We start from the raw sequence: 24,454 nt of genomic DNA, 5'->3' as shown, positions 1-24,454 counted from the left end.
TCGGGAGGATGCATTCCGCGGACTGTGTGCCATCACGTACTCCTGCACATCTGCCATTACCACGGATAGCATATCCCGTGGTACAGGTTGGGGTAAAAATTCCAGCCTGGTCCTCATTTCCCTCTGGTATAGGGTCTCCTCCATGGCTGCTGGAGGCGTAGCGCTGCGAGCTCTGTCTCCCTCCATCAGCTCAGCAATTAATATAGCCTTGGGTTTGCTGCTGCCTATCTTTCCCCTGGCTTCTAGCAGTTCCTTTTACGTTTGTCTCTTTAGCTTAGAATAATCCATCTCCATTCACTTTGGTCCCTGGTACTCCTTCCATCTTAGTCAGTATTGTAGTAATCCCCCTCTTCCTGAGGTTACTGGCTTGTGTAGTTGCTCTTCTGGGCGATAAGGTTCATTCCGTCGCTTGCCACCAATTGTAACGGTACCAACCGGATACCAAGGGTTAACACCAGGGAACAATGTCCTGCATAGGGAATCAGCAATTCACAACCAACCAGTTTTCAGGTTTAAAACAGAATGACATTTATTAAAAGGCTATGCCTAGTATTTATGCAGGTTTGACCCCCCCCAGATCGGGGGGGGGGTTGAAAGAATGCTGTACATTAGATGAAGGGAACACACCCTTGACATGATACAATAGATTTACCTTGCTTAAGCTGATAACAATTTAAACACAAGACACATTTGGCTTTTCTTATCACCTAAGCATTTGCTCTTTGAGGGTGATTAAACAATGGACTGTTTATCAATAACATTAATGACAGTGCACAATCGCTGAGGCTAAAGCTGAACACAGTTAACTCTTTCAGTGCTGACAGAAGGGTCTGTCACATCTACATAGCACAATATACAGCCTATAGACAACCTTTCTTACGTTATAGTCCAGAAGTGGCTAGGTTTGCCACAGTATGTTCCTGGCTGGTTCAGCCAACTCCAGCTTTATTTTTTCTGTTAGCACTGTGATGCTCAACGCTCCCCCACCATATTGGCATGTAGAACAGATTTCTGGTGTAAATTAGTGATGTAGCGAATAGTTCGCCGGCGAATAGTTCCCGGCGAACATAGCATGTTCGCATTTGCGGCGGCGGGCGAACATATGCGATGTTCGATCCGCCCCCTATTCGTCATCATTGAGTAATATTTTGACCCTGTACCTCACAGTCAGCAGACACATTCCAGCCAATCAGCAGCAGACCCTCCCTCCCAGACCCTCCTACCTCCTGGACAGCATCCATTTTAGATTCATTCAGAAGCTGCATTGTTAGTGAGAGGAGGGACAGTGTAGCTGCTGCTGATTTAGTAGGGAAATCTATAGCTAGGCTAGTGTATTCAGTGTCCACTACAGTCCTGAAGGACTCATCTGATCTCTGCTGTAAGGACAGCACCCCAAAAAGCCCTTTTTAGGGCTGCTTTTTTATTTATTTTTTTCCTGTGTAATCTAATTGCAGTTGCCTGCCTGCCAGCGTGTATGTCAGGCTCACAGCGTATACTGTGCCCACTTGCCCAGTGCCACCACTCATATCTGGTGTAACAGTAGTGTACATTTAAAAAAAACAACACTTTTTTGACTGTGTTAAATAATAGCAGTCAGTTTCCTTCACACGTGTGCGTTTCAGTGCCTGCCTGCCAGGGCACAGTGTCACCCCAGTGCAACTCATATCTGTTGTAAAATTAGTGTAGATGTAAAAAAAAAAAACACTTTTTTGACTGTGTTAAATAATAGCAGCAGTCACTGTGCTCGTGCACGATAAGTTATCTGGGAGCAGGCACTGATTGGCTAAACTGCAAGTCTGTCAAAAGAACTGAAAAAAGGGGCAGTTTGCAGAGGCTTAGATACAAGATAATCACAGAGGTTAAAAGTATATTATTATAAATGTGTTCGTTATGCAAAACTGGGAAATGGGTAATAAAGGGATTATCTATCTTTTAAAACGATACAAATTCTGGTGTAGACTGTCCCTTTAAATGGGGAGTTTGTCTGTCACTATGAAGCGGGCGTAACCCTTACACTACCTGATCGATACAACATCATACTTGATGTTTTAATGCACGTTATTCCAAACAATTTAGGAATGTTAGGTGATTTATGCCCTTTATGGATTAAAACCAGACTCTGCGTCAACTATGTAATTTTCCATGGGAGTTTTGCCATGGATCCCCCTCTGGCATGCCACAGTCCAGGTGTTAGTCCCCTTGAAACAACTTTTCCATCACTATTGTGGCCAGAAAGAGTCCCTGTGGGTTTTAAAGTTCGCCTGCCTATTGAAGTCTATGGCGGTTCGCCCGGTTCACCCGTTCGCGAACAGTTGTTGAAGTTTGCGTTCGCAGTTCGCGAACCCAAATTTTTATGTTTGCGACATCACTAGTGTAAATATCACCAAGTTGATGAGCATTACTGGACCTCTGAAATCCAAGGAGTCTCCATGTGGCTTGAAGAAATGTCTGATTAGAAGGGATTGATTGTGTGGGGCACTGTCTCCAGCTAGTGCCATATAAGTCTCCCTTAATGAAGTGCGGGTCTGAAAACTTATAGGACCCCGGTCTTGTCAAGCTGAAGGGTAAGAGTCTGAGGTGTGATGCCAATGCAGTCAGATCTTCAGCGCGGTCTATCAGCCATTCTGTGCACTAAGGAGACTCGTCGGTGGGAGCTACTTGGGCCATCTTGTTGCACATTTTATCTGCCTTTGGTGGAGAGTTAGTCTGTGTTATGTCGTCTGGGGTAACTTCACATCTCTCGGCCGGGACGATGAGCATCTGAGGTGGAGTTAGGGCAGACCTCTCCTGTAGAATATATGGTTTATGGAGAACCATTCGGCAATTAGTTTATGTAGACTCTGAAAATAATCGTCAAGTAGCTTAAGCACTGCTTTCTCTAACGCCTGTCCTTCCATGTCGTATATCGGAGTGTAAGGAATGGTAAAGGCGGTTAGACTTGGTTTTGTGTGGTTGGGTTGAGTGTCTTTTTCAGTATGCTAAGTCCATAGTTTATTCACACAAATGAAAAGAGCAAATAAATATCCTATTATAGGATCCCTTGACCCCGGTAGTGGGGTGGGGTAAAGATGTGGCAGCTCCAGACCTGCGTTCCGTGGTTCCCACAAGACTCAGTTTATGTATTAATCCTACTGCGTAGTTGCAATAGCTTGCAAGATGGCTTCCAGGCCCGTGGAAAGGTTTGTCACGCAGCTGTCTCAAAGAACAAAGGCGAAAACATAGTCAAGACATCTGCTCTTGAGGTATATCAGAACTCATACAACACACAGCTTCAGTCTGACAAATTAGTGAGATATTTAGTAAATTTGATATGGGCAATTGGCAAGAAAATTGCATAATCTCAGAGAATTTCACTAAGACACGTCTTGCCGCTTTGAGAGTAGGCTCTGCCCCCCCCCCCCGGTATCTTTTACTTTTGATTGGTCAGTGAAACTTTTTATTCCTTGAAGATCTTAAATAGTGAGAAAAATATCCTTGAAAAAACTGTGATTCTTAGTAGTAGATTTATCATAGTGCGAGCGGACATGATACAATGTAACATATCATGTCCGTGCACATCGATAAATGCAGACAGCATACCCTGTCTGCATTTATCATTGCACCAGCAGTTCTTGTGAACTTCTGGTGCAATGCCGCCCCCTGCAGATTTGCAGCAAATCGGCCTCTAGCAGGGGGTGTCAGTCAACCCGATCATATTTGATCAGGTTGATTTCTGTCTGCGTCCTCAGAGCAGACGGACAAGTTATGGAGCAGTGGTATTTAGAGCCTGAAGGCTTGTGCGGAAACAGGGGCATCAAGCTCCATATGGAACTTGATAAATCGGCCCCTTAGTACAGGGAGTGCAGAATTATTAGGCAAATGAGTATTTTGACCACATCATCCTCTTTATGCATGTTGTCTTACTCCAAGCTGTATAGGCTCAAAAGCCTACTACCAATTAAGCATATTAGGTGATGTGCATCTCTGTAATGAGAAGGGGTGTGGTCTAATGACATCAACACCCTATATCAGGTGTGCATAATTATTAGGCAACTTCCTTTCCTTTGGCAAAATGGGTCAAAAGAAGGACTTGACAGGCTCAGAAAAGTCAAAAATAGTGAGATATCTTGCAGAGGGATGCAGCACTCTTAAAATTGCGAAGCTTCTGAAGCGTGATCATCGAACAATCAAGCGTTTCATTCAAAATAGTCAACAGGGTCGCAAGAAGGGTGTGGAAAAACCAAGGCGCAAAATAACTGCCCATGAACTGAGAAAAGTCAAGCGTGCAGCTGCCAAGATGCCACTTGCCACCAGTTTGGCCATATTTCAGAGCTGCAACATCACTGGAGTGCCCAAAAGCGCAAGGTGTGCAATACTCAGAGACATGGCCAAGGTAAGAAAGGCTGAAAGACGACCACCACTGAACAAGACACACAAGCTGAAACGTCAAGACTGGGCCAAGAAATATCTCAAGACTGATTTTTCTAAGGTTTTATGGACTGATGAAATGAGAGTGAGTCTTGATGGGCCAGATGGATGGGCCCGTGGCTGGATTGGTAAAGGGCAGAGAGCTCCAGTCCGACTCAGACGCCAGTAAGGTGGAGGTGGAGTACTGGTTTGGGCTGGTATCATCAAAGATGAGCTTGTGGGGCCTTTTCGGGTTGAGGATGGAGTCAAGCTCAACTCCCAGTCCTACTGCCAGTTTCTGGAAGACACCTTCTTCAAGCAGTGGTACAGGAAGAAGTCTGCATCCTTCAAGAAAAACATGATTTTCATGCAGGACAATGCTCCATCACACGCGTCCAAGTACTCCACAGCGTGGCTGGCAAGAAAGGGTATAAAAGAAGAAAATCTAATGACATGGCCTCCTTGTTCACCTGATCTGAACCCCATTGAGAACCTGTGGTCCATCATCAAATGTGAGATTTACAAGGAGGGAAAACAGTACACCTCTCTGAACAGTGTCTGGGAGGCTGTGGTTGCTGCTGCACGCAATGTTGATGGTGAACAGATCAAAGCACTGACAGAATCCATGGATGGCAGGCTTTTGAGTGTCCTTGCAAAGAAAGGTGGCTATATTGGTCACTGATTTGTTTTTGTTTTGTTTTTGAATGTCAGAAATGTATATTTGTGAATGTTGAGATGTTATATTGGTTTCACTGGTAAAAATAAATAATTGAAATGGGTATATATTGGTTTTTTGTTAAGTTGCCTAATAATTATGCACAGTAATAGTCACCTGCACACACAGATATCCCCCTAAAATAGCTAAAACTAAAAACTGCTTCCAAAACTATTCAGCTTTGATATTAATGAGTTTTTTGGGTTCATTGAGAACATGGTTGTTGTTCAATAATAAAATTAATCCTCAAAAATACAACTTGCCTAATAATTCTGCACTCCCTGTATTTGTTTCTTTGACTAGATGTTGCTGGTATTGTTTTCTGATTCAAGTGGGTTTTTGTTTTAATTAATTCAATATTGATGTTGTGTCTAATATGAACACAGCTTTTCCATTAACTAATAATATTAATGAAAACAATGCACTGCTGTGAGCTGAATAAAGCCAGTGTTTGTCAGCTATGCACATATACTGCACCTAGCTATAAGGGATGAAATGCCCAGAGTGGCTGACTGTACAATAACCTAAAGTGAATGTTAACATGACATCCTTACGCCATTGTATAGACTTTTAAATATTAGCATCAGTTTAATTCATGACATTTTTAAAATTGTTTCATTTTCTTAAATTTCTACCTTTTTACTGCACCGCCGATAAGCACAGTTCTCCCATCCGCCATACTGTCTAATTGATTGATAGATGATGATTCTTCAAACAACTAATCCTTGTTTCCCCCCGGGCCGTGACATTTATGCAAAGGGTCTGAACGCCCTGGGGGGAAACAAGGATTAGTTGTTTGAAGAATCGTCACCTGTCAATCAATTAGACAGTATTACGGGCGAGGGAGCTGTGCTTATCGGCAGTGCAGTAAAAAAGGTAGAAATGTAAAAAATATAATGAATTAAACTAAAGCCAATTTTTAAAAGTCTATACAATTCCGTGAGGATGTCATGTTAACTTGACATTCACTTTAATAAATAACAACTTAATGACTGACAATAACTTAACATAAATACATAACGCGAGAGGTGGATGAAAAACCCGTGGGTAGTATTTATTAACCAGCAATGGGAATAATCACACAAACATGGCCTATGTATATATATAACCCCTGCTTAGAAGCGGACAAGGCCCAAAGCTGCAGACAAAAGGCGGAGCTCAACGCAACGCAAGATGATGACATAGGAAGTTCTCGGCCCACACCAGTTAGAGTACCCCGCAAGCTGCGAGTCTGGGAACGGCACCCTAAACACAATGACCATCACTCAAACGGCCTACAACTATGGTCCTGACCACCCGCCTGGTTAGGGTGCAAAACAGAAGTTCTCCAAGCCAATAGGTCCAGGAGCAACGAGTCGCTAATCATGTTGAAAAGTTGAAGATTAAATTACCGTCCTTGGACTTAAAGAAGCAGCTCAAGTAATCCTCTTCCTGCCTTGGACACCTCCTGGACCTCTAAGGAGAACCCAGATAAACGATTGCCGTCTTACAATACATAACAATAATAAAGGGAGGCAGGGAGGGAAAAACTTCCAAGGAATCCACAGCAGCAAAGAGGAAGTGGATTCCCTGTGCATCACATATATAGGGTAAAACTCCTCACAACCTTGCTGCAACATTGTAACAGAACAGGCAAATTCAGCACTCACTCCCAGGGCCATAACCCTTAGTTACATTACAGGCTATGAATTGGCCCTGCACTATCTTTATGATTGAAAACAATTTCACATTTGACTCCTCATCTGAATAAACCTAGGTTCTGTGTTTTATTGTTAGATATACTAGCTGTAGTAATATCTGTGCTAGGTGCTGTAAATGGGGAGAGAGTATATTATATAACTCTATTACTAAAGTATATCTGTGCACAAGTGACATATTGGATATAGCCCTACGGAATCTGTTGACGCTCTACAAATAAATGATAATAATACTAACCATATCCCATGTGAAGGTGAGAGTAAGGTTTACAAACTTTGAGTAATTTACAGGATTTTTTTGCCACTTTTATAGCTGAGATTAGTTATTTTCTGTGCAAATGAACAGTATTAGTTTTCCTCTTTTTGCATGTGAACATAAAAATGTTGTCAATCTCCTAACTATTAAAATCCCCCACATAAAGCAACATGGAGTGATTGCCCCCTCTTCAGGAAGTGAGCTGGTGTTATCTGGCTGCGCAGCTATGTCTAGTGCCTGCTCTCGCTCTCTGCATAACTCTCCTTAGATTTCAATTCCAAACATGGATATCCAGTTGGGGTCTCACTTCAAGCTGTCGCCAGGGCATCCAAATTCCACACAGCTCTCAGCCTGTCCCTTTGTGTAGTTGTACACTTGTCAGGGGAGAGGGAGACAGCAAAACCAGGAGTACGGGGGGATCAGAGAGAGATTTATAGGCTGGAAAAAACAGAGGGCTTTAAATACTTAAGTAGTGAGAAACATAAAAACATCAGGACTTGCAAGGAGAGCAAATGTCATGTTAATCCTGAATTAAATGCAGGATTAAGGCTTGGAAAATTACACAGAAAAGTATGATCCTTGGCAGAGCTTAGTTTAGGGAGAGACTATCAGAGAGTGTTGGTGCGCATTCAGGGGAGGTTAGGTGAGGGGGGAGTCTTCAGCTCTAATCTGGCTTCCTACATAGTTTAGAAAAATAATTAATAATCTATTCAATGAAGTAGTAGTTGAGAATCCCCAACCCATTTTCTGTAGAGTAAAGCTGAGGACACACATATATATCTTCAGGGAGTAGAGAAGGAAATCCTGGACTCATACTGCAAAGTGGGCAGGTGCCAAGGAGACCTTTAATACATTTATTAACTGGAAAGGTGAATTGAGAAGGGCACCTAAAGTCTGGAGTGGACAACTAAAAGCCTTTGTACATCCTGATACATCTCTTGGGATAGAAATTTATTTCTAAAGCTTTCATTGGCTCTTTATAACCACAAGGACTAGCATCACCAACCTATCACATGTTTTTTTTCTATTTTGTACCTGGAGTCCACATAATTTGTTCCCTTCAGCAGTGTGGATTAACGTGGGTCTACTTCTGTAACCTGTGTAGCAAAGGTAAGTCATGGTGTTACTGCTACTAACTGTGCCATACAATGGCATACTAACAACTTGTTGCTAAACAGACAAACTAATTAACCCAGTTTCAACCAGTGATACCCACAGAATGTCAGAATATGTAAGTACTGCTGATCTATGGACCCTTATCAAACTTGTCATAGGACCTATCCTGCTTTATGTTATGCCTAGACAGTACTTTATAATACAAGTGGTAACAGTTTTTGTATTTTACTTTTTTATAGCCTGGTTACCACTTGAGTTCACTGACAATAACACAGTGTTGCATGTACAGATAATATCATACGATAGTGTCACTTAATTCAATTCTCATTACAAGTGTGTGTTTCATAAGAACATTAAAATGGCTGCATATATATATATATATATATATATATATATATATACTTCCTGGGATAAATACCTCTGTCTCTTTGTCACATTATACTAATTATTAAACTAATTCTACTCTCTTACCGATAATAAGCTGTGTTAATAGTATTTAGCTTTCTGGGAGAGATTCACTAACACAGGAGGGGAGGTGTGTTAGAGAAGTATTTGATAACCATGTACAGTATCTCAGCTTCCTGTTTTTATTTACAAAGAGAGGAGCAGAACCTGAGATGGGTAAAATGCTTCCCCTAATAATAGGCTTACAGGAACCTTGTGTCAAGTAAGCGCATGAATGTGCCAGTACTGCAGCTCATTGGTGGAAACATCTGTCATTCATGAAATCAGTCTGAATACAAATGATAAGTAGCAGAAGGTCCATCTAGTCTGTGAATGCACAAACACAACAATAATAAATATCTAACACACATGCACATGCGCACACATACAAAGAAATATGCTTGCATACGCACATATGTACCACATACACACATATATGCACACAGATATACATGTAAGTGCGCACAGTCATATATGTATATAAACACATATACATGCATGCAAGTGCACACACACACATACATACAAAGAAATATGCTTGAATATGCACATATGCACCACATACACACATATATGCACACAGATATACATGTGAGTAAGTGCGCACACACATATATATATGTATATGAAAACACATATACATGCATGCAAGTGCACACACACACATTTGTATGCATGCATATATACACCCACATATATTCATGCATGCACATACACCATACACACACATTCACGCACCAAATATATACACACATGTACATGCACACGCACATAGACATATGCACGCATCGCATATACACACACACATATATGCATATTTATGCATAGAGATATACCTGACCTGTACGTAAGTGTATACACACATATATGCATGTGCGCACATACATATACATGCACATAAGTGCGCACATATATATGCATGCATGCCCACACATACACACACATACACACACATACATGTACACATATATGCATGCACGCCCACACATACACACACATATATATGCATGCACACACACATACACGCACACATATATGCATGCACATATACATGTACGTAAGTGCACACACACAAATATATGCATGCAGGCACACATATATATATATATATATATATATACATGCACATATACATGTACATAAGTGCATACACACATATATGCATACACACACACATATATATGCATGTACATGTACACGTACATAAGTGCGCACACATATATATGCATGCACGTATACATGTACGTAAGTGCACACACACAAATATGTATGCGCACACACATATATATGCATGCATGTATACATGTACGTAAGTGCATACACACATATATGCATATGCACACACACACATATATATATATATATATATATATGCAGGCAAAAAGAGTCAGTTGCACTCTCACAAACAGTTCTCCAAGGGCCAGGGTGCTAGAGTGAGTGAAATGTAGAAAAACAGGAAACAGCACTCTCTGGACTTAAGTATTAAACAGATAGTTTATTCGGTAACGTTTCGGGGAATGCTCCCCTTCATCAGACCAACAACATACAAGTGAACCAAACATTTAAACATACATAAACCCCTCCCCCTAGTGCAAAAAACGCCAAAACCTGGTTGCCATGGCAACCAAACAAACAGTTCAAAGTAAATATATTAAAAAAGCAACAATCACATCAAAGAGCCCAAATAATCATGGTTAATTAGTTCAAGGTTAGTTAGCAAATAGACATATAATCACCCTACATAGTACATATAGTGCATAAATCCCAGCAACAAGTCAGTAGCAGTGTATCATATACAGAGTCATTTCATAATATCTTTAAATAGGCACAGAAAAGAGTTCCGGTGAAACCCAGCAGTTCATCATATTGAAATGCAATTATTGTCGCAATCCACAGACTGTGATACAAGTATTTCATAACCTAGGTCCATTCATCCCATTTATGTTAAAAAACACTTTCTGACATCACACTAGCTATTAATGATGGACACCTAAATACCTCAAACAATGTAACTGAATACAATGTGCTCAATTTAACACGACCTATACCTTATGTAAGTGACATGGGAGCAGTAATATGTTAGTTTATGGCCAAAGTGAAATACCGTATGACCCTGCTAGGCACCGGACCGCACTCGCTCTTGCTCCTCACACAGTCAATATCGGAATGGCAAGGGAAGTGCGCATGCGTATCTCCCCGGAGCAGCCCATCCCCCTTTGACCCTAGCTAGGCTCCCAATAGGTTGTAGTGGACAAGCCCCTATCCCGGACTAGATGATGTTATTGTAGTGACATAGTAACAGTGTGGGCACCATGATGCGTCTTAGGGAGGGAAGGGCCAGGACCATGCAAGAAAATAAAGCAGAACACGGGGTAACAGACCCCATACTCGTAACTGACAGTTTTACAGTTAGTGTGATGTCAGAAAGTGTTTTTTAACATAAATGGGATGAATGGACCTATCTATCTATCTATCTATCTATCTATCTATCTATCTATCTATCTATCTATCTATATATATATATATATATATATATATATATATATACAAGCACATATACATGCACATAAGTGCGCACACATATATGCATGCGCGCCCACACATATGCACATATTACACTTGTAATGGCTGGTTATTTATCATGCGCCCACAGACGGGCAACTTTGCCAGCACATATATGTGCGCAATAAATGAACGCTCCACTTGTAATCTAGCCCTAAGTGTAATGGCTGCTGATTAATCTACTTAGTTACTGAAAACTCTACCGGCCCAGCTTTGTAACGAGAAACAGTAAAGCTGAGAATGAATGTACAATTGTATAGCATGAAGCCAGAGCATTTCATCATTAAAGGGACATTAAACCCAAAAATGTTCCTTCCTGATTCAGATACAATTCTAAATAACTTTCCAGTTTACTTCTATTATAAAATTAGCTTCAATCATTTCACATCCTTTGTTGAAGGAGCAGCAATGCACTACTGGGAGCTAATGACAAGAGGCATATTTGTGCAGCCACCAAACAGCAGCTAGCTCCCAGTAGTAATTGCTGATCTTGAGCCTACCTAGTTATGCTTTTCAACAAAGGACACAAAGGGAAAGAAGCAAATCAGATAAAAGTAAAGTATATATAATTGCATGCTCTATTGAAATCACGTAAGTTACTTTACTGTCCCTGTGTATGGGCACAACCTAAGGTCATATTTATTCTATCAGGGCAAAGTAAAACAAACATTACTATACAGAGACAATCTCTTTAATGCACAGGATATGTTCCTTCTTAAAAAATTTGGAGAGAATTCAATAACACGATGGGCTAGATTACAAGTGAGGCGCAAATGATTTTGCTAGCGTTATCGTGATCGTTTGTGCCCACTTTCCATTGCGCTGGTATTACAAATGAAGCGAAATCGAGATTTTGCAAACGCGATAGCTATTAAAGCTTCAATATTTACTGCGATCTGAGAGCTGCGGTTAACTGTTTTCTGAAACAAAAAATTTGCACAAATCATTAAAAATACATTACAAAGTACAGTTACACACAAATTAACACTGTAATAAGAATTATTTAAAAAAAAAATATTGCACAAAAATGTTATAAGGGCTCAAAGATATGAGGCAGGCAAATGGCTTTAACATAATATATATTAATGTACGTATGTATATTTGTATATATGTATTTACAATCAGTGCATTAGAGCTCTTTGCCATTAAGTAGATGAAAACATGGTAAAACATATTTATGCAATATTCATATTTAATAGAGGTTTTAAATATGTATTATATCTATTTGCTAATGCGAATATGCTATGTTGTTTGCACAATGTTTTTCCCCCAACTATTTTCTTTTCTCCATTGATTGCGATGGTGTTTACGCGATCTTGGGTGTTAGTTTTTCCCCCCACGTTTTTGTCTCGATTGATTTCTAAGGAGGAGTACATGCACACACACACGAATACTCAAGTTAGGATTTTCGCGCTTTTCGTGTTAACGCTGGCGAAAAATACGTTTTTTTTTAACTTGTAATATGAACGCAACCCAATAAGTGCAAACAACGTAACTCTTGCAGAATTTACCGGATTGTGAAAAAAAGATTTACTGCGCCACTTGTAATCTAGCATTAGCCCAATGTGTATTGTTAATAGATGCAATTAAAATATTATTCTTTTGGTCCACCTTAAATGGTTATGATATGTGAGATGAGAAATTCACCTTAAAAGACACCTTAAAGGAACATTGGACATTCTCCCCTTTATTTTGATCCAGTGATCCATTTTACCTGCTTGAGTGTGTTCAGTCAGTTGTCTACAAATAGTGCCTTTACCTTTGTTTTATCATTTGAAATAGTTGCATTTACATTTGTAGTAAATTAAATACAGTCTAATCATTGCCCTTTGAGAGTTGTAGGTGTCTTGTGGGGCTGGGAGGATCCAAAACTCTCCGCTCAGGTGAGATGATCTAAGAGGTCTCATCAGTACGGAGAGGTCCCTAAAAATGTTTTTAGAAAACAAATTATTAGCTTGAAAGATGTTGCGATAAAAAATTCCAAAGATGTTGAGTGATCTTTCTGAATGCCGGTGAGCTTTTAATCTCTTTGTGAACAGGGTTGATCGGAAAGAGGGAGGTATTTTGGTGAAGTCTTTGTAGTCAGGAGGTGCTGTGGGTAGAGTTAGCGCAGTCCCTGGTTCTACTTTGGAAATCAGGAGATTTACATACTAAAGAGAGAGCCACGAAAAAGGGTGCAAAGATCCCATACCTGGACTATTGCGCTATATATGGGACAGATGGGAGTTCTGGGATTGTGGCCCCGGTTAGTTGCACTTTTAGTATAAATAAAACCCTCTTATCTCTGATTTTTTTAAAATAATTTATATTAGTTTTGAAGGGATCTTTTTAGGGTCTGGATTGGAGCAGCTGCCGTAACCACAACAAATCAGGGGGCCTAGACTAAATACCAAGTGGATGCTGTTAATATTAATGGGAAACACAATAATAAAATGATGTTATGCGTTGGAACATTTTCTTATAGCACTATTACTATACTGCAGATAAGTTTATTTTAACCCACACCAAGGGGTTAAGCAAAAACTAGCTCCAGAGTGGCAATTTACTTTTGGTCCGTATCTGAGTCAATCAAGAGCTTCCTATGTGTGTATCCACCAATCACTGGCTACGTTCAGCTCTGGAGTGACAGGGTGCTGGATATCTGGAGCTGACTTTAACTATGTGTTTATTCCCTTTTAGGGGGTTAATAAGCGCATAGATGTAGGCAAACTCTGTACAAAAGGAAAATGTTTTAACACATTTAGGCATTTTATTATTGTAGGTTTATGTCCCTTTAACCTTAGCAGGTTAAATTTAACATGGCTGTGTTTAAGTAAAGAGAGTGTGATATTAATTTAGCACTTTTATTGTAATGTTACCCTTTAGAATAATGTAAAAACCGTGTAAGTGTATTACCATCTAGGGATAGCAGAGTGTAGGACACCTAACACACAAATAATCACACAATGAGGTCCTCAGCTGGAACATTACTCTGATTGTGACAAAAATGTATTTCATGGTTTAGGTAGAACCTACAATTTTTAACAACTTTCCAGGTTACTCCTTTTATCAAATTTAATTCATTCTCTTGGTATCATTTGTTGAAGGAGCAGCAATGCACTACTGGTCTCTATCTGAACACATAAGTGAGGCAATCACAATCGGTATATATATATATATATATATATATATATATATATATATGCAGCCACCAATTAGCAGCTAGAACCTAGGTTATTTGCTGCTCCTGACCTTACCTAGATAAACCTTTCAGTAAAGGATAACAAGAGAAGGAAGCAAATTAAATAATAGAAGTAAATTGGAACGTTGTGTAAAATAGTATTCTCTATCTGAATAATGAATGTCTAATTATGACTTTACTGTCCCTTTAAGAACTTTAACAAGTAAAATACAGGGTAGACACATAGAAATATTAAGGGCCAGATTTCAAGTGGAGAGCTAAATATCTGTTTGATAAAAGTGATATTAGCGCTCCATTGTGTAATGCCAGCACATGATAATTTGCGCTGGTATCACAAGAGCTCGCTTCCATAGCCTCCTATGGGAGCCTCGTTCTGATGCCGTCAGAGACGGCATCCGAACTTCAGAATAGGGAGTAAGTTGTGCAGCGATGGCAGCAAATATAAGTATATATATATATATGTGTTAATATGTATACATACATGTACAGTATGTATATAAGCCTATATATATACTGTATATTTACAGGGAACACACACGGCTAGATTATGAGTTGTGCGTTAGGCTTAAAAAGCAGCATTAGCCGGTCCCAACGCTGCTTTTTAATGCCCGCTGGTATTACGAGTTTTACAGGTACAGGTGTACCGCTCACTTTTTTGGTCAGACTTGGAAATACCGCAATTCCACTTACGTAAATTGCGTATCCTATTTTTTCAATGGGACTTGCATAGCGCCAGTATTACTAGTCTGACAAAAAGTGAGCGGTAGACCCTCTCCTGTCAAGTCTGGTACCACATTTTAAAGTCAGTAGTTAAGAGTTTTACACTACAACGCCGTAGCATAAAACTCATAACTAAAGTGCTAAAAAGTACACTAACACCCATAAACTACCTATTAACCCCTAAACCGAGGCCCCCCCACATCGCAAACACTAAAATAAATTTTTTTAACCCCTAATCTGCTGAACCGGACATCGCCGCCACTATAATAAATATATTAACCGCTAAACCACTGCACTCCCGCCTCGCAAACATTAGTTAAATATTATTAACCCCTAATCTGCCGTCCCTAACATTGCCGACACCTACCTACATTTATTAACCCCTAATCTGCCGCCCCCAACGTCAACGCCACTATACTAAAGTTATTAACCCCTAAATCAATTCAGCCAATCGGAATTGAAGGGACGCCATCTTGGATGACGTCACTTAAAGGTACCTTCATTCTGTGTTAGCCGTCGATTGAAGAGGATGCTCCGCGTCGGATGTCTTGAAGATGGACCCGCTCTGCGCCGGATGGATGAAGATCGAAGATGCCATCTGGATGAAGACTTCTGCCCGTCTGGAGGACCACTTCGCCCGGCTTGGATGAAGACTTCTCCCGGCTTCGTTGAGGACTTCGGCCCGGTTGGATGAAGACTTTTCCCGGTAAGGTGATCTTCAAGGGGTTAGTGTTAGGTTTTTTTAAGGGGGTATTGGGTGGGTTTTAGAGTAGGGTTGGTTGTGTGGGTGGTGGGTTTTAATGTTGGTGGGGATTTGTATTTTTTTAAAGGTAAAAGAGCTGATTACTTTGGGGTAATGCCCCGCAAAAGGCCCTTTTAAGGGCTATTTGTAATTTAGTGTAGGGTAGGGCTTTTTTATTTTGGGCGGGCTTTTTTATTTTGTTAGGGGGATTAGATTAGGTGTAATTAGTTTAGAAATCTTGTAATTTGTTTATTATTTTCTGTAATTTAGTGGGTTTTTTTGTACTTTAGGTAATTTTATTTAATTGTATTTAATTTAGGGAATTAATTTAATTATAGTGTAGTGTTAGGTGTAATTGTAACTTAGGTTAGGTTTTATTTTACAGGTAACTTTGTATTTATTTTAGCTAGGTAGTTATTAAATAGTTAATAACTATTTAATAACTATTATACCTAGTTCAAATAAATACAAACTTGCCTGTAAAATAAAAATAAACCCTAAGATAGATACAATGTAACTATTAGTTATATTGTAGCTAGCTTAGGGTTTATTTTACAGGTAAGTATTTAATTTTAAATAGGAATAATTTAGTTAATTATAGTAATTTTATTTAGATTTCTTTTAATTATATTTAAGTTAGGGGTGATAGGTTTAGGGTTAGACTTAGGTTTAGGGGTTAATAACTTTAATATAGTGGTTGCGACTTTTGGGTGGCAGATTAGGGGTTAATAAATGTAGGTAGATGGCGTCTATGTTAGGGTCGGCAGATTAGGGGTTAATAATATTTAACTAATGTTTGCGAGGCGGGAGTGCGGCGGTTTAGGGGTTAATATGTTTATTATAGTGGTGGCGACGTTGGGGGCAGCAGATTAGGGGGTAATAAATGTAGGTAGGTGGCGGCGACATAGGGGGCAGCAGATTAGGGGTTAATAAATATAATGTAGGTGGCGGCACTGTTGGGGGCGGCAGTGTAGGGGTTCATAAGTATAATGTAGGTGGCAGCGGTGTCCGGAGCAGAAGATTAGGGGTTAATAATATAATGTTAGTTGCGGCGATGTCGGGGGCGGCAGATTAGTTGTTAATAAGTGTAAGATTAGGGGTGTTTAGACTCGGGGTTCATGTTAGGGTGTTAGGTGTAGACATAAATTTTATTTCCCCATAGGAATCAATGGGGCTGCGTTAAGGAGCTTTACGCTGCTCTCCCGGGCTCTCCCCGTTGATTCCTATGGGGAAATCGTGCACGAGCACGTTACACCAGCTCACCGCTAACGTAAGCAGCGCTGGTATTGGAGTGCGGTAAGGAGCAAAATTTTGCTCAACGCTCACTTCTTGTCTGGGTTGTAAAAACCTGTAATACCAGCGCTGTCTGTAAGTGAGCGGTGAGTAAAAACTGCTCGTTAGCACCGCACAGCTCAAAACAAACAACTCGTAATCTAGGTGATAGTTTCCATAGACCACAATGTAAAAGCACTTTTCAGTGCCATTTTTTCCCAACACCCTGCCCAATCCCACCAACTTTAACCCCAAAATACTGCCTAGTATGGCAAATTTATGAAAAAATAAAGATACTGCCATCTTTATTTTTTTAATAAAGTACACTAGACAGTATTTTGAGGCCATTTGGGGCAGATTTATTAAATAAACCAGAGATTTGATCTCTGGTTAATTTTCCAAGTGCTAATTGCTACCGCGAGATTGTGAAAGCAATAACCAGCCACTTGTAATGATTGGTTAATTATTACACGCCTGCAAACGGGTATATTTGCCCTTTTGCAGGCGCACAATGATTTTGTGCTCCACTTGTAATGTAGCTCTAAGTGCCCTAAGGGAATACAGTGCTACAAACAGTAAGTACTGTATTCCCTGTAAGATCTTCATAAGCTAAAGCAGAACTAGTTTTGCAATCTGCTAATAGTTAATAATCCTTTGTTGCTTGAGAGGAGGTTGTGATTGCTGCAGTAGGAAACACTTTATCCTCTGGAATATTGAATGAACAGTCTCTGCAATAATAATTAATAGCAGCTTCCGCTTTGACTCATGATGCTATTTCAGAGACTAATTTTGTTTTGCAATCGGTTTAAACCTATTCTTAAGTAAACGGTTTTGTTCAAGATAAGCTGTATGTTAATCTATAAAGTATCACTTATTACATATAACTTCTTACACTTGATTTTACTTATTATATGGAGCTGAGAGAATAATATAATACGGTTACTTTCTAATTTCGCCTTACACATGGTTTATAAAGTTTTCTCAATATGAAGGATGAGCCATCTAGCTGCAGCATCCAATTGTAGAAATGTCTTCTCTCCAGGCGTCAAGTCCAGCGGGAACGTAGTTCCGGCACTATTTTTGCTGGTGGAACTAAGTTCCTTCTGGACATAGAACAGAAACACCTCAGTAAACACTGCTGATACTGGTGGGAGGAGCTGGAGCACAGTCCGGTTAGAGGGATAGTGAGATTCTCTAGTAACGGGCAGTAACACTTAATACAATACACTAAATGCAGGTCTGTCAGTGGTTCTGCTGTGTGATCACCCTGCATTGTGTGGAACACTCTGTGCTTATATTTCTGTGTGACTTGCTCTTGGGTTATTTAGCCCCCTCAGCAGAAATAGGACTATTGCACTGACCTAAAGAGGGGGAGAGGAGTCTCGGACCCAAAGGCAACCATTCAACACTTCACTGGATTTAATTTGCTTTCATTAACTAATGTGTATATATTATATACATATAAATACAGTTTATTTGTGTGTGAGTGTGTAAATAAAACAATATTAATTGTGAATGTGGTCTTGGTGAGTTCCCACACTTTTTTTGTAGGACTTCACCCCTGAGTCTCTCTATCTTCCCTTTCCCAGGTGTCATTTATCTTCCTCATTTAATTTATTATAGCAGCCATCTTAAAGGGATATGAAACCCACATTTTTTCTTTCATGATTCAGATAGAGCAGCAATTTTAAGCAACTTTCTACTCCTATTATCATTTTTCTTCATTCTATTGGTATCTTTATTGAATGAGCAGCAATGCAGTACTGGTTTCTAACTGAACACATGGGTGAGGCAATGACAATCGGTATAGATATGCAGTCAACAATCAGCAGCTAGAACCTGGGTTCTTTGCTGCTCCTGAGCTTTCCTAGATAAACTTTCAGCAAAGGATAACAAGAGAAGGAAGCAAATTCATGAAAACAAAATGTATGCTTACCTGATAAATTTCTTTCTTTCCGGACATGGAGAGTCCACAACGTCATTTCTATTACTAGTGGGATATTCAACTCTTGGCCAGCAGGAGGAGGCCAAGAGCACCCCAGCAAAGCTGTTAAGTGTAACTTCCCTTACCCATAATCCCCAATCATTCAGCTGAAGGAAAATGGAAAAAGAAGAAACACTAGGGTGAAAAGGTGCCTGAAGTTTACTCAAAAAAACTGCCGAATTATAATTAAAAAGAGGGTGGGGTCGTTGGCTCTCATGTCCGAAAAGAAAGAAATTTATCAGGCAAGCATCATTTTTTTTTTCCCTATGACATGATGAGTCCACTACGTAATTCCAATTACTTGTGGAAACCAATACCCAAGCTAGAGGACACTGAATGAACAGGGAGGGAGAACAAAGGCAGGAGGACCCAAACAGAAGGCACCACCGCTTGAAGACCTTTCTCCCAAAAGAGGCCTCAGCCGAGGCAAAGTATAAAAATTGTAGAACTTGGAAAAAGTATGCCAAAAAGACCATGTTTCCGCCTTGCAAATCTGTTCCACAGAAGCTTTATTTTTGAAAACCCAAGAAGAGGAGACAGCCCTAGTGGAATGAGCTTTAATTCTCTCAGGAGACTGCTGTCCAGTAGTCTCATAAGCCAAACGAATCATACTTCTTAACCAGAGGGAAGGAGTAGGAGAAGTTGCCTTCTGACCCTTACGCTTTCCAGAGAAAGCCAAACAGGGCAGAAGAATGATGAAAATCCTTAGTAGCTTGTAGGTAAAACTTAAGAGCATGCACAACATCCAAGTTATGCAAAATATGTTCGTTATGAGAAGAAGGATTAGGACAAAAAGAAGGAACAACTAATTCCTGAGAAATGATTCGATCCTATACCATCTTAGGGAGAAAATCCCAATTTAGTATGAAGGACTGCCTCATCCGCAGGAAAAAAGATACGGGGAATCACACTGCAGAGCTGAAATCTCATAAACTCTGCCAGCAGAAGAAATAGCAAGGAGAAGCAAAATCTTAAAAGATAACAAACTTATACCAAAAACATGCACCGGCTCAAAAAGGAGCCAGCTGCAAAACTTTTAGAACTAGGTTAAGATTCCAAGGAGGAGCCACAGGTTTAAACACAGGCCTGATTCTGACCAGGGCCTAAACAAAAGCTTGAACATCTGGTAAAAACTGCCAGATGTTTGTACAAAAGAATAGACAGAGCAGAAATCTGACCCTTTAGAGTACTGACTGACAAACCTTTCTCCAGGCAATCCTGAAGAAATTATAAGATTTGGGTGGTCCTCACCAGACTCCAGGAGAAAAACTTTTTAGCTTTGCACCAAAAAAGGTATCTGCACCATACCGTATTGTAAATCCTGCGAGTAACAGGAGAACGAGCCTGAAGTATAGTATCAATAACCGCTTCTGAAAAACCACGTCTAGATAGAACTAGGCGTTCAATCAAAGCAGTCAGCTTCAGAGAATCCAGATTTGGATGGAGGAATGGACCCTGAGTTAGAAGGTCCTTCCTTAGAGGAAACCTCCAAGGTGAAATAGATGACATCTTCACCAAATCCGCAAACCAGATCCTGCAAGGCCATACAGGAGCTATTAGAATCACGGATGCTCTCTCCTGCCTGATACGAGCAAAGACTCGTGGAAGGAGAGCAAACGGGTGAAACAGGAATGCTAGACCGAAAATCCAAGGAACCCCCAGAGCAACTCTCAAGACGGCTTGAAGATCTCTTGACCTTGAACTGTTCCGTGGAAGCTTTGCTTTCTGACGAGATGCCATCAGATCTAACGCCAGAACCCCCCACTTGAGGATTATCCCGGAGAAACATTTCCAGATGGAGAGCCCACTCCCCGGGATGAGAAGTCTGTCTGCTCAGAAAATCCGCCTCCCAATTGTCCACTCCTGGAATGTGGATGGTAAATAGGAGACAATCGTGAGCTTCCGCCCACTGCAGAATGCGAGTCACCTTCTTCATGGCCAAGGAACTCCGAGTTCCTCCCTGGTGGTTGATGTAAGCCACTAAGGTAATGAAGTCCGACTGGAATCTAATAAATGGAAAAAGGATAATTGAGGCCAAGCTGTCAAGGCAATGAAGATTGCTCTCAACTTCAAGATTATGGAAAGAGAAGACTCCTCCCAGGTCCACAGGTTCTGAGTCTTCAGAAAACCCCAAACTACTCCCCAGCCTAACAGGCTGGCGGCCGTGGTCACAAACACCCAGGAAGGTCTCAGGAAACAAGTTCCCTGAGATGGATGTTCCTGTTAAATCCACCACAAGAGACGATCTCGTGGTGGATTTAAGGACGATCCAGATACAGTGGGGAAAAAAAGTATTTAGTCAGCCACCAATTTTGCAAGTTCTCCCACTAAAGAAGATGAGAGAGGCCTGTAATTTTCATCATAGGTATACCTCAACTATGAGAGACAATATGTGGAAACAAATCCAGACAATCACATTGTCTGATTTGGAAATAATTTATTTGCAAATTATGGTTGAAAATAAGTATTTGGTCAATATCAAAAGTTCATCTCAATACTTTGTTATATATCCTTTGTTGGCAACGACAGAGGTCAAACATTTTCTGTAAGTCTTCACAAGGTTGTCACACACTGTTGCTAGTATGTTGGCCCATTCCTGCATGCAGATCTCCTCTAGAGCAGTGATGTTTTGGGGCTGTCGCTGGGCAACACAGACTTTCAACTCCCTCCAAAGGTTTTCTATGGGGTTGAGATCTGGAGACTGGCTAGGCCACTCCAGGACCTTGAAATGCTTCTTACGAAGCCACTCCTTCGCTGCCTAGGCAGTATGTTTGGGATCATTGTCATGCTAAAAGGCCCAGCCACGTTTCATCTTCAATGTCCTTGCTGATGGAAGGAGGTTTGCACTCAAAATCTCACGATACATGGCCCCATTCATTCTTTCATGTACATGGATCAGTTGTCCTGTTCCCTTTGCAGAGAAACAGCCCCAAAGCATGATGTTGCCACCCCCATGCTTCACAGTAGGTATGGTGTTCTCTCTCCTCCAAACACGACAAGTTGTGTTTCTACCAAACAGTTCTACTTTGGTTTCATCTGACCATATGACATTCTCCCAATCCACTTCTGGATCATCCAAATGCTCTCTAGCATACTTCAGACGGGCCCGGGCATGTACTGCCTTAAGCAGGGGGACATTTCTGGCACTGCAGGATCTGAGTCCCTGGCGGCGTAGTGTGTTACTGATGGTAGCCTTTGTTACGTTGGTCCCAGCTCTCTGCAGGTCATTCAGTAGGTCCCCCCATGTGGTTCTGGGATGTTTGCTCACCATTCTTGTAATCATTTTGACCCCACGGGGTTAGATCTTGCGTGGAGTCCCAGATCAAGGGAGATTATCAGTGGTCTTGTATGTCTTCCATTTTCTAATTATTGCTCCTACAGTTGATTTCTTCACACCAAGCTGCTTGCCTATTGCAGATTCAGTCTTCCCAGCCTGGTGCAGGTCTACAATTTTGTTTCTAGTGTCCTTCGACAGCTCTTTGGTCTTCACCATAGTGGAGTTTAGATTGTGACTGTTTGAGGTTGTGGACAGGTGTCTTTTATACTGATAACAAGTTCAAACAGGTTCTATTAATACAGGTAATGAGTGGAGGACAGAGGAGCCTCTTAAAGAAGAAGATACAGGTCTGTGAGAGCCAGAAATCTTGCTTGTTGTAGGTGACCAAATACTTTTTTTCCACCATAATTTGCAAATAAAGTCTTTCCAAATCAGACAATGTGATTGTCTGGATTTGTTTCCACATTTTGTCTCTCATAGTTGAGGTATACCTATGGTGAAAATTACAGGCCTCTCTCATCTCCTTAAGTGGGAGAACTTGCACAATAAGAAGCTGACTAAATACTTTTTTGCCCCATTGTATATCCTCTAGTCAAAAACTAGGCGTTCATGTGAGAGATCTGAATGGTCTCCATTCCATTGCTGACCATGCATAGTGCAGAGGTCTCAGATGGAACTGAGGAAAAGGAATTATATCTATGGCAGTAACCATCAGACCAAACACCATGCATTGAGCCACAGATAGATGAATAGCAGACTGGAGAGAAAGGCACTAAGCAAGAAGTTGGGATTTTCTGACAGCCGACAGGAAAATCTTCATGGACAGGGAAAATATGATTGTCCCTAAGAAACACACCCTTGTAGTTGAAACAAGGGAACTCTCTTGCAGGTTCACTTTCCATCCGTGGGAGCGTAGAAAAGATAACAAAATCTCAGTCTGAGATTTGCTAGATGAAAAAATGATGCCTGAAACAAGATGTTGTCCAGGTAAGGCTCCACTGCAATCCCCAAAAGAGCCCCCAGAACCCTTGTAAACATTCTGGGAGCCCGAGGCAAGACCAAACTGAAGTGCAACAAAATGAAAATGCTGGTCCAGAAAAGCAAACCTTAGAAACTGGAGATGATCCCTGAGAATGGGAACATGAAGATACGCGTCCTTCGGGGTCACTGGTCGTCAGGAACTAACCTTCCTGAACTCCTGGAAGAATGGAATGAATATTTTCCATCCTAATGGATGCAACCCTGAGGAATTTGTTGAGACACTTTAGGACTAGGATGGGATGGAAAGTTCCCTCCTCTTTGGGAACTACAAACATATTTGAATAAAATACTTGACCCTGTTCCCTTACAGGAATTAGAATAATTACTATCAGGGAAGATAGGTCCTCTAGTTTAAGAAGGCCTTCCTAATACCTGATTTGATGATTTGTGGATAGTCGAGACAGGAGAAATCTTCCCCTTGAAAGGCAAGTCTTGAATCCTATTCTGAAAACCTGGGATACTATATTCATGGCCCATGGGTCTGGGAAATCTTGTATCCAGGCATGTATAATATTTGACATGCCCACATCGGGTCTTGAAGTCTGGTCTCTCAGATTGTATCCCAGTGACTTACCACTGAGCCACAAGCGGGCTTCTCCGAAAAAGAGAACAAAATATCCCAGACATAGCAGAACTCGCCTCAACTTGAGGGAGATAAAAATATTGTGCCCTACTCAAGTAGGGAAACCTAAAAGGAAAACTATACAGATTAACATATGACACAGACTCTTTCAGGAATCACCTCAATATGAGAAGATATAAGGAATATAGTCCTTACACGATAATATATATGTTATATATAGGACAATGCATGAAGTAGTAGACTTCAGCAAATTATCTCAGTTAAGGATAATTAAATAAACAAAAACACGGTGAGAAACAGTCTCCTCAATGTGAAAAGGCTTATGCCTGAGCAAACAAGTCTCATAAAATATGCTATAAAAAGGACAAAACCTATTTAAAAATCCTTAAATAAAAAGGATCACTTAATAGAAGGAAAATAATGAGCAGCCATAGGACTCAGATATAAATCAAATATGGCAGTGTCAATTTTCCTTAGA

The 24,454-nt window shown here is 40.6% G+C and overlaps 1 protein-coding gene across 4 annotated transcripts in view; it reads left to right on the top strand.

The window, feature by feature from the left end:
• Nucleotides 1-24,454, top strand: part of POPDC2 (popeye domain containing 2) — a 182,937-nt gene that overhangs the window by 74,634 nt on the left and 83,849 nt on the right. The window contains exon 1 of one of the 4 annotated variants that reach the window (XM_053705782.1): nt 7,338-8,164. The exons of 2 other annotated variants lie outside the window; for them this stretch is intronic. The gene's annotated coding sequence lies outside the window, so the exon portion shown is untranslated. Of the gene's footprint in view, nt 1-7,337; nt 8,165-24,454 lie in introns of those variants that run through there. One more of the 4 variants, XM_053705781.1, reaches the window with a different exon arrangement.

Source organism: Bombina bombina, chromosome 3 (assembly GCF_027579735.1).
Source record: "Bombina bombina isolate aBomBom1 chromosome 3, aBomBom1.pri, whole genome shotgun sequence".
In the NCBI taxonomy this organism is placed as follows: domain Eukaryota; kingdom Metazoa; phylum Chordata; class Amphibia; order Anura; family Bombinatoridae; genus Bombina; species Bombina bombina.
The sequence above is the reverse complement of the archived record's forward strand: the minus strand, read 5'-3'. Positions and strand labels throughout refer to the sequence as shown.